The following is a 13,596-nucleotide window of genomic DNA, read 5'->3' as shown; positions in this document are numbered from 1 at the left end:
GTCTGAACTGACCATTCATCCATCTGAAAACCCCGCTCCCCTTCTGAGTCAGGGCCATGCAGAGACCACTAAAGTGGCAGGTGCTCAAAAAAAAGGGCACATCTAACCGCCTTCTAGGACAGAATATTAACAAAGCCACACAGCTTTCAGAGTTTAATAAACAATGATAAATCACAAAATTGTGAGATATACAATCAAAGCTAAGGAAAATCTCTAGAGGTGTGCCGATCGATCGGTCACCGATCATAATCGGCCGATTTTCGTGAAAAAGTGCATGATCAGTGATCGGCGATCATTGGCTCTTGTTGCCGATACCAATCACCTGCATCTCTTTTCGCAGCCTGCCTGTGCCGCTGGTCTCCTCTTTCCTTCACACTGCGCAAACGCGCAGCAACAAATCCTAAGTGATGGGTAACTATAACGCACTGAGTGAATGGGGACGTTTGCGTGTTGCGGAGGAAAATTGAAGCACGTCAAAATGCATCAACACAACAAAACTAATAAGACATAAAAACAATGCCATACTTGAAGGAGTTTGGCTACATCGAGGCTCATTGCAGTAAAAAAGACATGGAGGATCAGATAGCAGGTAAAGCAGCGCACAGCTACAAACACTCACCCGGATTAGCATGACGGTCAGAAAGCTAAACAAATAACCCGCAAAATTATTAAAGTCTTCGAGCTGCGATGTAAGACGCTGGTTCTGCTCTCGCTGTTGAACCGCTGCTACGCGCTATTTCACAGATGGAGCGCCGCTTCTGCTCCACCTGGTAGTGACTCTCACACTGAACCTCTGTTTAAAGCTGCAGCATCTAACCTAAAAAAATACCTTTTACATACGTATTAAAACTTTCGCTGTCCTAACATGAGACAGGTAATCTCTGAAAAAAGAATCAATCTCATCCCTGTTCTGCATAATTACTCCGTTCAGTCAGAAACAGCCAATCAGAACTAGCAGTAATCAGCTAGCCGCCATGCTATCAGGAAGTTTTCATTCAGTAACTCAGAATTGTTTACTGTAATGGAACCTGTATTTGCCTTTGAATGTTAGTTTTATACTTGAATTTTTTTTGGCAATGTTGAGAGGTTTTATTTTGGCTCTTTGCATTATTTAGCCTCTTCAGAGCCTTCATATGTTATCAGTCTGTTAAAGATAGTATTACTGATAGCAGTACAATTTGCAGAATGCCTGTTTTGTTTAGTTTTCTTCTTGGAAAAAGTTATTAAAAACAAGTTTTTGTCTAAATTAAGGTGAATTCATGGTTCCTTTTTCCACATAATGTAACCGGTAGTGTTTATGATAAAAAAATAATAATAATAATTATGTGATCGGTATCAGTGATCATGGGTGATTGGTATCGGCAGGAAAAAACCTGATCGGCACATCTCTAAAAATCTCTATATAAAGCATACAACTATGCACATGTAAGATATTTTTAGTAATTTCTTTCTGCAGGTCTATTTTGTTATAGGAAAGTATTGCAATATTCAATTTAGCAAGATATGTAAATCAGCTTAAAAGCTTAAAAAACTTTTATAAAAATTAAAATCACACATTTTTGTTTCATGAAGTGAAAAAATTATTTTCAAAACAAAATTATTTGCGCTTGTCATACATTTTTTCTTGCTATTCTAAGTTTTTGTTTGTGACTCAAAGTTTTGCTTGTGATTCTCACATGACGCCGTGGGTGGGGCCTAAAATCACAACAAAAGATTTTTGATGTGTGCAAATAAAAGTTTATGTTTAGCAAATAACTTTTTAAGTTCACAAGACAAAAATGAGTTATTTAATTTTAAAAAATTAAACAAAACGTTTTGTTTAAAAAAAATAAATAAATCATTACAATTCCAAAGGTTTTGATTAAACTCAGGTTAAGTAAAATAAAATTTTAGTTAACCTTTTTTTTTCCTTGAATAACTGGGGGAAAAACAATTAACTTCATACTCTGCGAACCAGTCCCTAAACTTACTTAAAGTCTGGATCGAGATTTTTCCCCTTCATTAATGACACGCTTTTATTACTTACATTATGTCTTGTATGCTTCCCATTTAATAACATTAGTATTAATAATGTCATCAATAGTAGTATGTTTGTTAAGGTCAGGGTGAGTTATTTTAAATTCTAAATGAATATCCTTGTTGGACTTTTATTTAAGTGCTATCCTCCTTCAAGATACATTTACCTAACGCCAGAATAAATAACATGTACAATATGCAGCAAAGGAAGTTAGAAGACATATGTCCATTATGGAGATGATCGGGGTTTGGATGTGCCCTTATTGTATAAGCGATACTGAAGAATGACTGCTATCATTAACGATACAGGGAAGAAGCTTTTTAGTTATCTTGCTTTGTTAGCAAAGTCATTAGCTAGCAGCTAGCTAATAGCACAACAACAGCCTAACATATGTTTGATAAAAATACTGAATCGATAGATAAGAACAGTTTTTCCTCACCTGGCTGTCTCCTCCCGCTCAGTAGTTCTTCGGAGAAAGGCAGACGCAGAGGCCTGTCAGTGTCTGTTGTATTTCATTACCTCTCTGCTTAAACCGCTACTCCGTGCTGAAGCAGAAACGATACTTCAACGTTTTCCGTCATCTGACAAGTAGCAAGTCTACTCCACTTTATTCACCAAAAACTTTTTTTTTAATTCACTAAAAACTGTTCTGTAATCTGGAACGTTTGCTACCTTGAGCTTCAGTAAGCCGCCTCATCTCACTGCGAGAGGCAATTGCATCATGCGTCACGTGCAAAAGGTCAAAAGTAACAAGGTGACCGGAGGGCTTATTATGTTGTACAAAAAAACCCCAACAAAAAACAAAAATGTTTAGTACATGTTATTATGTGTCAGAAGAGGGCTTAGAAAAATAATACAAAAAAAAAAACAAAACAAAAAAAAAAGAAATTGACCAAAAGGGCACTTGGGGGCAAGGAGCAAAAGGGGTAGGTGGTCAAGCACCCCCAGCCACCCTGCACGTGCCTGTTCCGAGTTATTATTCAGAATCTTGTTTCCCTTGATTAGTCAGTTCATTGAAAGATTGTATGCTTCCCATTTAATAACATTAGTATTAATAATGTTATCAATAGTAGTATGTTTGTTAAGTTGAAAATATGTATTTTGGTAATATCAGCTTTCAGTGTCATTCTGATATTAATATAAAGTTTATAACTAAATTCAGCGGATTTTGCTGCTGTCTTCCATTACAAGTGTACAAGTAGAAAAATAAAAAATAAAAGGTTTAACAGCAGCTACATTTTCAGTCACTCAGAAAGCACAACCTTCCATATTTTCACTCGACCAACTGAATGAAAAATAAATCTAGCAATTTATTCAGCTCTCAAATGATTTCATATTTACAGATGTTTTAATGAATGCTTTCACATTTTTCTAAGATGTTATGAATTTGCAGCAACATTTAGTTCCTGTGAATACAGCTTTTGACAATCTAGAGCCTGAACAGGATTTGGTAGATTTCGCTGCCTGTCCCTGGAGTTAGGCCCGTCTACGTGCGTCTCATCTATTAAGACACAGATTCAATCCTGCAGCTCATTTTTCACCGGCTGCTGGAAGCAGAGCGCAGCTACTGAGAGGTGCTGAATGATGGCAACAGTGTAAGAAGGAGGCGATAATTTGGGGACAGGCGGCTTGGCGGAGTCCACCTGGACCGCCGCGCGATGTCGGCGTGCCATCTCGATTCATCATTCACTGCAACCTCACACACTGACAGCCCACTGATGAGACAGAAACACACTTCACACTTCACACTGCGGTTGTTTGTCACAGGCGAATCCCAGCATGGCTGGTGGATGTGTGTGTGTGCATTCTGTGCACAGCGGATGAGCATGAAGGCCTGTGCATGCATATTTAAAAGTGTTTCTGTTGTCATGAATGTGACAGTGACAGTCCCTCACACTGTTAGTGTCAGACAGAGAAATGCATTAGCAGATGCTGAGTGTCTAACACTCTGGGCTCAGATGCAGCTGTCTTGATCACGTACGCGACTCAGAACAACTGAATCTTGGTTTTACAGACTCCCATGTCAACTCTCCTCCCAGGTTTAAGTCATTTTGAAAATCAGTTTTGGACTCAAACATAACACCATCTGTATAATTAAATACTGGAAGTATATTGTCTTGTTTATGGATACTGGAATCTTACTATTCTTTGCTGAATGTTTTCACCTTATTGCAAGTTGATGTTCTAGAAAGCAGATATTTTCCTCTATGTCTCTTGTAATTTAATCCTGTTTGATGCCTGATAGAATAACTTGAATTATTCCATATCTCTAATTAAAGTAAGAAAAAACATCTGATGAAATGTGTTCTGTAGGCCTGCCACAATAACAAGTTCATAAATGATCCCAGAAGCTTTCAATTCTAATGAAGGTTTCACACTGGAACTGGGAGAGATTTTAAATACCCAAAATAAAAAGACAAAACAAAGAAAACAACAAATAAAATGAATAATGAAGTCTCTGTAAACAAGATTGTTCTTCAAACAAGGGACTAGTTAAGACAAAAGCACCAGACTGAAGACTTTTATCATCCAGTTTTTTGGTAGAAAGAGAGAAAAGAGAAAAACTATAAATTATGAAAATAAAGATTACTGAGTTTTAATTGATCACATAATTGATTTATTGTTTATTGCAACATACCTAGTTCTGTGGTTCCATTGTCTTACCTTATTACTGTAATTATTTGTTTGTTTTTTTGTTATCATCTCCTGGATGAGTGGAAATAATTCTAGTCCCAATACTATTACTATGTATCAGAGTGACCTTTTGGCATTTAGTTCTAATTTATGAGAGTGAATAAAAATGAATCAAAGCCCTTGATCTGCTTCCTGTTTTTGTTTTAAAGCCATAAGCCTTAAATCATTTTACTGAGATATTAAGTGACAGACCAACACAAAGAGAGAGATGCACATGTGGTATACACACAGGTGGACTGTGCCTCCTCATTAGGTGATTTCTGGAGGCAACTAGTTTTATTTAGTGGTGTTACAGTAAAGGAACTGAACACAGTACAGATCAAAAGGATTTATCTGTAAAATCATTTTGGCAAAATTTTTCCTTGTCTTATACAATTATGCATAGCATTACATAAAATCCCAATAAAATACCCAAAGGTTTGTAGTAAGGCTGTTGTAAACGAATATTTTAGTAATCGAGTAATCTATCAATTATTCTTACGATTAATCGGGTAATCGGATAAAAAAAGATCAAATAAAACATTGGTAAATCTAACATAACAGCAGTATTACTATCACATATCAATATCAGTCCAATTTTTCCACATTTGAGCTTCCCTAACAATAAAGAGGCAGCCTCACAAATAGCCAATTTGTGAGGAGGCTATTATAAAAAAATGTCTATTCTCTGGCTTTTGGATTATGTATTAATCTTGTCAGTTTAATAGATGAACTCTCACCTTGCCCAGCCATTAATAGTGTTTGTGTTTATGTTAACAACGGGATTTGACACGGTCTGCATTTGTCACACACAGAAACTCATCTCCCTGGTATGTAACGTCACGATGCTCTTCGCCACCCATTTGTTGCGACCGGGATGATATGAAATTTATTTTCCGGTATTTTCATTGAAGCTACGCATCTAAAGCAAAAGCTGCGCAGTGTTCAGTCTATCCGCTAACCTGTATAAATAATCCCACCATTCGATCTGAACCAGCCGCTCCGGGAGGAGAAAAGCTGCCGTATTCCAAGCATTGCTTCCATCATTTTAAGGATGTGTATTGGTCCCCCGAAAAAAGACAAAACCCGGACGTTATCATAAATCAGTAAAATCCTCCCAGGCCGAACTTGAAAGCTGGACGTTATGCTGCTAACACTTAGCTTTAGTCAACAACACAGACGGAAGTGAGAGCGCAGCGGAACGCAAATAACGACCCGGCCGGAACACTGTGCGCTAAATAATAAAACAGAATTTAACGAGGCTTCGAGGCAGATAAATTTTCCTCGAGGAATTTTAATAATCGAGTTACTCAAATCACTCCAGGAATCGTTTCAGCTCTAGTTTGTAGCTGTAATGGGGCAAATGGGAAAAGTTCTAGGAGTGTGAATACTTTAGTAAGATACTGTAAACAGAAAATAACCCATAGGAGAAACCAAAGCTGTCATCAGTTTTCCCAGATTTCTTTTCACTTCCAGACGCGGCAGGTTGGCGCTGCAGCTCGAAACATGCTGCTCTCAGCAGCCGGGGTTTTATTCTGTAGCTGTCTGCTTCAAAACGGGCAAGTGCCTGAAATCAAAGATGTCTTTAACACCTGGAAACACACTCATTCACACACTTTTAGCACTGTGTTTAAAATGTGCTTAAAACTTCAGTTTGAAGAGTGAAAAGCTTCCCAACCAATCTATTCTGTGAAAGAACTTTGAGATCATTTGTATGTTTGCAATAAAATGATCCATATATCCCACATGGTTGGTCCGTGGTCATACATTCACAAACTGTGGAACTGTTACGTGATGGTGAAGCTGCTGACAGACCAATCTCCTTCCTCCCCGAGCCACAGCTCAAACAAACCTGTTGGCTAAAGAGAAGTCAGAGGGAAATCCTGACTTTATTTTTATTATGCTTTATGGATTTTTCTGCATTGTTTGTTCCAAATGATCAAGCAGTAAAAAAATTTGAATTTGCTACTAGAGCTACTAATTGTGTTTATTATGCGCATGTTGAGATGTTACATTAGAAAAAATTGATGGAAACAGCAAACTTTGAAACAAAACTTACTCGATTTCACAAAGAGTTTTTATGCTCATTTGACACGTTTTTTTGGCTCTTATGAAAAAGAGTTCATGTGCTGAAAGCCGGATGGAAACACATTTGCCAAATAAGTTCTGATATAGCAAACTTTCCCATCCACTGGTGGGTTTGTGTACAAAACTCAGAAAAATGTCTACAACTTTCTACATCTTATTTTTTTACAACCATGCATGGCGTCAACATCTGATGAAATCACGTTTTGCGTAGCCTGATTGATTCATACGTACATGGAAAAGCACCTAATTAACTTTTATTTTATTTTTTTCACAACATTTTAAAAGGTTGCTCTAAGTTTGCATGACAACAGGATGGAAGCATGGCAACAGTGTGACCAGCAGCAAGCTGGCCGGCCATCGGAGCCCTGAGCCCCTCTAGCTTCTACAGAAGCTGCAGTGGCCCTGCTGCACTTCTCATTCTGAGCCTGTTCAGGACATCAGACAACATGTTGAGTTTTAGAACACCTTCTGTTAAAGGTTTCGTTAGAGCCGGTGGCTGAGTTGAGGACCCCAGCGCCACTGCCGCACCGCAGCCCGCTTCTTTTTTATGTCCCATTAACATTCAGCTGAATCTTTTTTCTTTCTGCTGCACATCTTGGCTCTGAAAAATTAAGCTTTTAAATAAAACAGTACGGCTTTCAGGCAATTACGTTTTTTAACAGAAACGAATTGCGCGGCGCTGTGTTTTTAATTATTTTTGACAGCAAATGAATCACAAGTTTACTTCATTTAATTTACGAGGTTTTGCCTGAATTAAAATGATTTTAATTTGGAGATGCTTCATTAAAATGCCGTTTCAGTTTCTCCAGGCACGGTGGCCTTGTGGTTTCTGGTGAAGGAAAATGAATGAGGAGCTGCGGTGAAAAGGTGCCTGCTTACACAGGTCATCAGATCAGCTGCACGACTGAGGAGCTCTCAGTGTGGATTTATGTTTTTACGACACATAATGCATACTAAAGGAAATGTCAGGGTTTTTTTTTTTTTTTTTTTTTTTACCAAACATGATGAAATAAGAAGCATAATCATTTCAGATGAATGACTCCAAACCACACTGACTTATAATGTGGTTACGTTTTACCACATTTACTTTAACTTCATTAAATTAACATAATATTTTACTGGTTATTAGGCGCACCTGGTGGTTCAGGGCATGGAGTGGTTGTCCTACATTTGGAAGGTTGGAAGGTTGTAGGTTTGATTCCAGATTTCTCCTGTCATGTCTATGGGCCCCTGGGCAAGGCACTAGACTAAGGAATGAATGTAATTGTGGCTGGATTATGAAATGCTCTGAGTGGTCAGGATGACTAGAAGAGTTCTGTATAGAATCAGTCCATTTACCATTTATTATACACCCGTTATTCATAGGTGACCAAAATTATCTAAAAAATTCTGCAGAGTGAAGCTGAGAATTATGACTACAAGCAATAAAAATTAATACATCTCTAATATTATTAGCAGAATGATATCTTTAAGGAAAATGTGTCTTTATTACAGGATAATTTATCAGAAATGCAGTTCACAATGAAAAATTACAAATAAGTTAAATTTGTAATTTGTATTCTGACTTTAAATATGGATTAACACATTAGGATCGTGAAGAGCTTCATTTGTCTGATGAATGTGACCCAGAGTGAGCGCTCATTCTTTTAACACATTCGAAAATATTTTCTTAAATTAACATTTAACACTACTAAGATGATCCATACCTTCAAGTCTTGCCTGATAGCAGAGCTGTGTCACTGTGTTTGTTTCTTATGTAGACACAGGTTTCCATGGCGATAACAAAGCTGAGGCAATCGCATCTCCCTTGCAAAAGTTACATTTTTCTACCTGAATGAATAAAATTTGCCTCTTTAAAGAGAGAAGACCCGCTGATTTTCCATCTTAAACCAACCAAAACTGGGTTCTGCATCATTTCAGAAAGGTCTGTTTTCATTCCTTAAAACAGGAGAGAGAGCAAACCTGTGCTCCTTTCAGCAGGAAAGGATGCCTGGTCAGGTTGATTCTGCTGTCCTCATCCTCACTAATATTATGATAGAAGGTGAAAAAGCTCCCCGCCTGAACTAACAGACCACAATATGGAGCCATGATAAAAATGACAGCAACAAAAGCACATTAATGACGATGGCACCCGCCAGTGGAAGGGGACGCAGTCAGAAAGAGCAGGGAAGACAACGTGGACGGCATTGCTTCACCACTGATGACTATTTAGAAACATATTCTGAAAAAAGCCTCAGTCTCAGAACAGATGTTATGGAGTTATAAAAGCAAAGCGCTCTGTTTGAAACTGTTTCTGGTAGCAAAAAACACCCATAGCGATGGTTTGGTTATCAGAAGAGAACCACCCGTTGACCCCTCTAAAGAAACGCTGTTTTGAACTCGACATCATAAAGAAGCCATGAGAGACACAGTTTGTGTAGTTAATGTAACCAGCTGACTGCTGAGGTGGAATTAATAACCTGGGCTTCTCTCCAGCAGAAACCTGATGACACTCATTTTCATTTTCAATACCTCAGATAAAATGAGGCTTTCCACATTAATCTAAACAATAGCTAATATTTTCAATACCATGGCAACAATATGTGACACACACCTGTTTGCTCTCACTCTTTACTTGCATCCTTGAATCAAAATCTAAATGAGTTCTAAGTTAAATGCAGGTACTTTTGGTCTGTTTTTATGGCAGTAATGAAAACAAGGCAGCTGCTGAATTCTTGACGGGAGAATTTCCCCAAAACAGAAAAAATACAGCAGAATAAATCAAACTGTCTGTAGGTATGAAACAGAACTGTGCTGTAGAAGACCTGAGAAAACAGCAACTAATCTGATAAAGTTGACTGACAATGCTGCTCTGATAATAAATGAGGCAGAATCGTTGTTACACTTTTCTTTTCATCAACATTTGCAGCAGCCCTTATAATAGAAACATATAATAAGAGCTGACTTCCTTCCTCTCCTGTTATGGAATTCCTTGTCCGGCCGAGAGGACGGCGGCTGCATTGCCAGCCGGGTTTGGCAACATGCATGTAGATCTTTATCCCATCTACTATCACGCTGTTATTCATTTATGATTTATTTTCACTGCTTGACTTTTTAGTTCTGCATGTTCTTTATTTTTCTCATTTAAATGGTTTCTTGAATTGAAGGAAACAAGAATGTGTGTGTTTTCGGCAGAGTCCTGCAGCGCCTTATTAATGAAAGAACTAATCTTCTTCTCTTTGTTTTACGCTCGGCTGCTGTTTAATACAGAACTCTGATCCGCACACTTATTTCAACTTCCTATGTGTTCTCACTGCTGTCATACAAATGAGTTCATTTCTTTGATCAGCTCAAATATCAGAACTTAAAACAAACAAGAGAAAAACCAAAAACTTACTTACTTTCAAAATGATTTATATATGTGTGTGTGTGTGCGCGTGCGTGTGTGCACGTGTGTGTGCGTGTGTGTGTGTGTGTGTGTGTGTGTGTGTGTGTGTGTGTGTGTGTGTGTGTGAGTGTGTGCGTGTGTGCGTGTGCGCATGTGTGTGTGTGAGTGAGAATATGTATTTATATATAAGAGAATATATGCATATAAAAATTAAAAAGCATGTAAACACTGACTTCAAAGTCAATATAAAATTGTGAAATATTGCAGAACTGTTCAATTAAATATCTACTAATATTGACAAAATGTCGGTTTACCTTTAAGTGTCAGTAGTAATTATACTGCATCAGATTCTGATCAAACATAACCGTGGTTTGTTGTTTTTGTTTTTTTAAATCCTAGTTTTTATCATCTAAAGAAATAAGCGTGAACATTTTTTTCACAGATCAAGTTATTTCACAGCTGAACTGATGGATATCTTTATCGGTTGTAAATGTTTTTAATAATTTTAGATTTGCACGTTTTATATTGGGATTATTACACTGAGTATGAAAATGCCAGATTAGAAGTTTTCTAACTTGTCTGATTGTCTCTGATGTAAGTCCAGTTCTGGTCAGAACTCCTTTCTGTAAGTCCAGTTCTGGTCAGAACTCCTTTCTGTAAGTCCAGTTCTGGTCAGAACTCCTTTCTGACAGCTTCCTTCATCTGTTTTATTTTATGCTTTTATTTTTCACTAGTTATAAATGTTTTAAATCATTTGTATAATATTTCATATTTTTACCATCGGTAATATTTTTACCATAGGTAAAAAAGCTGTTTACTGACAGATGTGTCAGTAAACGGCTCATCAGACCTACTGCTTCTCTTTGTTATGAATTTCTCAACATTTCAAATCTTAATTTGTATATTAGTTGAATGAAATAATAATGTATGTTGTTTCTGGTTGATCACTTTTTCCTATTACATGCGTACACAAAAGAAATAAAATAAAATAAAATAAATCAAGAGCAGTAACTCTACATGGAACAGTTAAGTGACAATATATTTATAAAATCAAATAAATAGACTAAAAGGAACCAAATATCCATAGTGGAAAAAATCCGGTTCTGGAAAAATAATGAAATTACTTCCAACATTTTCTACATTTATTACGGATGGATCTGCTGAGCGATCAGGAGAGAAGAGGATGAAAATCTGGATTCTTCCTCCACACACTGATTTCTGAAACATCACTGTTGTGTTTTAAAGACTGAATATCAGATAGCCCTCTTCGCATTATATGAGGTCATATTCCAAATAAATATTTGAAATAATTTAATGATTAATTTTTCATCAAATTAAACAGAAATGGCTATTTTACTAAAACATCTATAAGTAATGTCAGAGAAACTGTAAATTTTAAATTGATCTCTGTTTAATACACCCGCCTGTATTTATCCTAAATAGACCTGTAGTTTATTATTATTATTTTTATTTTTTTTAATCTCATTTCCATCTAATTCTGCTCCTCAGTTACTTTAAGTATTGATTCCCCTGCAGAGTTCAAACACAACTTGAGAACTGCTCTAGTCAAAGATCACCCTCCTGCTCACTTTGCAGAAGATCCCTGCCTCCACAGCCGTTCACTCATCTAGATTTCAACTTTCCAACCATTTGGTCCCACCAAATGTCGTCCTTGTGCTTGGCACGTGACGGACCGGACTGGACAGCGTTCAGAGCAAAATCTGACACATCCGAGCTTTAGATGCCTTTACATATTGCACATGAAAAGCACTCAAGTCCAGCGCAGAATCCCACAAAGACACGTGAATAAAACACGGACACGGAGCGCAACATCTTCACAACGTGAGACACGGAGCTGCCGGGCATGGCCCGGGCTTACACACGGCGAGGAAGATGCTGAGGAAACGTACCGCTTGTGGGGGAGAGCTGCAGACTGGATGCTCTGGTCCGCGCCGGCCGGAAGAAGCCAGAAAGACGCGCTGGTCAGTTTGAAGGAGGAGAGTGCTGCTTCCTCTCTGCTGCTGGCTGCCTCTGCCTGTTAAAGGGACATCCGCCACGGATTTAGTTGCACAATAAAGAGGAGCAGGAGGAGGAAGAGGAGGAGGAGGAAGAGAACCAGGAGGAGGAGGAGGAAGGACAGACCGCGGCATCTCCACAGAACTCAGCACAGGCTGAAGTCCTGAAGTTCATCCAACAGACACAGAGATGAAGACAGAGGGCAGCAGCAACATTGCTGCTGGGATATCTGGACATTTTCACCCGGTCTCTGTCCGAGTTTCTCACGAGGAGTTCCTTCCCATGAGGACGTGTCCATCATAGAGGGACACATGGGGAATAACTGGGTTGCAATTTGAACTCCATTAGTTGCATTTGGACGGAGTCATGCAAAACAGACGGACTCAATTATAGAGCACCAATTCACTTCTCAAGGCACGTGATTAAAAAAAATAATTTCAGTTCAGTCATATACATTCCAATTGACCATATGAGCTCAATTAATGATTGAAAGTTGATTAAAAAGTTTGTCAATGACCTGCAGCATCAGCTCCTCCAGTACACACACACACACACACACACACACACACACACACACACACACACACACACACACACACACACACACACACACACACACACACACACACACACACACACACACACACACACACACAAAGCTCTGACCGGCAGCATGCCCCATCCTGGGGCATTAAAAGCTCCTTGTCCACTTTTCCCACTGAGCCACAAACAACATGTTTGGACCCTCATTCACTGATTCACCTGTTCGTTTTTATTATTTATTTATTTGTTTATTTATTTTTTTGTGTGGAATATAAATCTAAATTATTGGTGGAGAATTTGCCTATTCACCATTTTTTAAATCGGTTAATTTCACTGAATCACTAAGTCACACAATTAGCAGATATTTTAGTTTCATGTTTTCACTTAGACTAATAAATAATGGTGTTCTGACAGACAGCTGTTTGGGTTGTTCCACCTCAGGTTAGAAGTCAGTGACTTGATAATCCTGAACAGGCTGGATTAGGATGATTTCATTCCATCACATCTTTCCTGGATTCTGAAGTATTATGCTGCTGTTGCTTGATCCAGTCATTTCACGCAGCAGCTGAGGAATTATATTAAGTGAACATAAAATATATTTTTCATCTGGTATTCTAACCGTGTACATGAAGCACAGAAACACCTGCCCATGAATTTTAATGCTTTACTGAAAAAAGGGAAAGGAAAACCATGAATTTACAGTCATTGCTGGATGTAAAAGCATTCTGCACTTTGGTTTACATAATTTACTTTTTACTGTAAACGTCTATAATTGCAACTGCCTCGGATCGCTTCACATAGCCTGCTTTCTCATACCAATACTGTCACACCAGCATTTTAGAACAGGTTTAGTTTCCTTTTTTGTGGTGAATAAACCATTAACATAGCAGGT

General features: G+C 38.1%; 1 protein-coding gene across 1 annotated transcript in view; it reads right to left on the bottom strand.

Annotated features, from left to right (window-relative positions):
* The window catches only part of mpped1 (metallophosphoesterase domain containing 1), a 91,150-nt gene extending 78,738 nt beyond the window's left edge, over positions 1 to 12,412 (bottom strand). Inside the window, exon 1 of the mRNA XM_008401555.3 lies at positions 12,056 to 12,412. The gene's annotated coding sequence lies outside the window, so the exon portion shown is untranslated. The remainder of the gene's footprint in view (positions 1 to 12,055) is intronic.
* Between the last annotated feature and the right edge of the window lie 1,184 nt (positions 12,413 to 13,596).

The sequence above is a fragment of the Poecilia reticulata genome, chromosome 23 (assembly GCF_904066995.2).
Source record: "Poecilia reticulata chromosome 23, P_reticulata-male-v2, whole genome shotgun sequence".
Lineage (NCBI taxonomy): Eukaryota > Metazoa > Chordata > Actinopteri > Cyprinodontiformes > Poeciliidae > Poecilia > Poecilia reticulata.
Note: the sequence above shows the minus strand (reverse complement) of the source record. Positions and strands in the feature narration are given on the sequence as shown.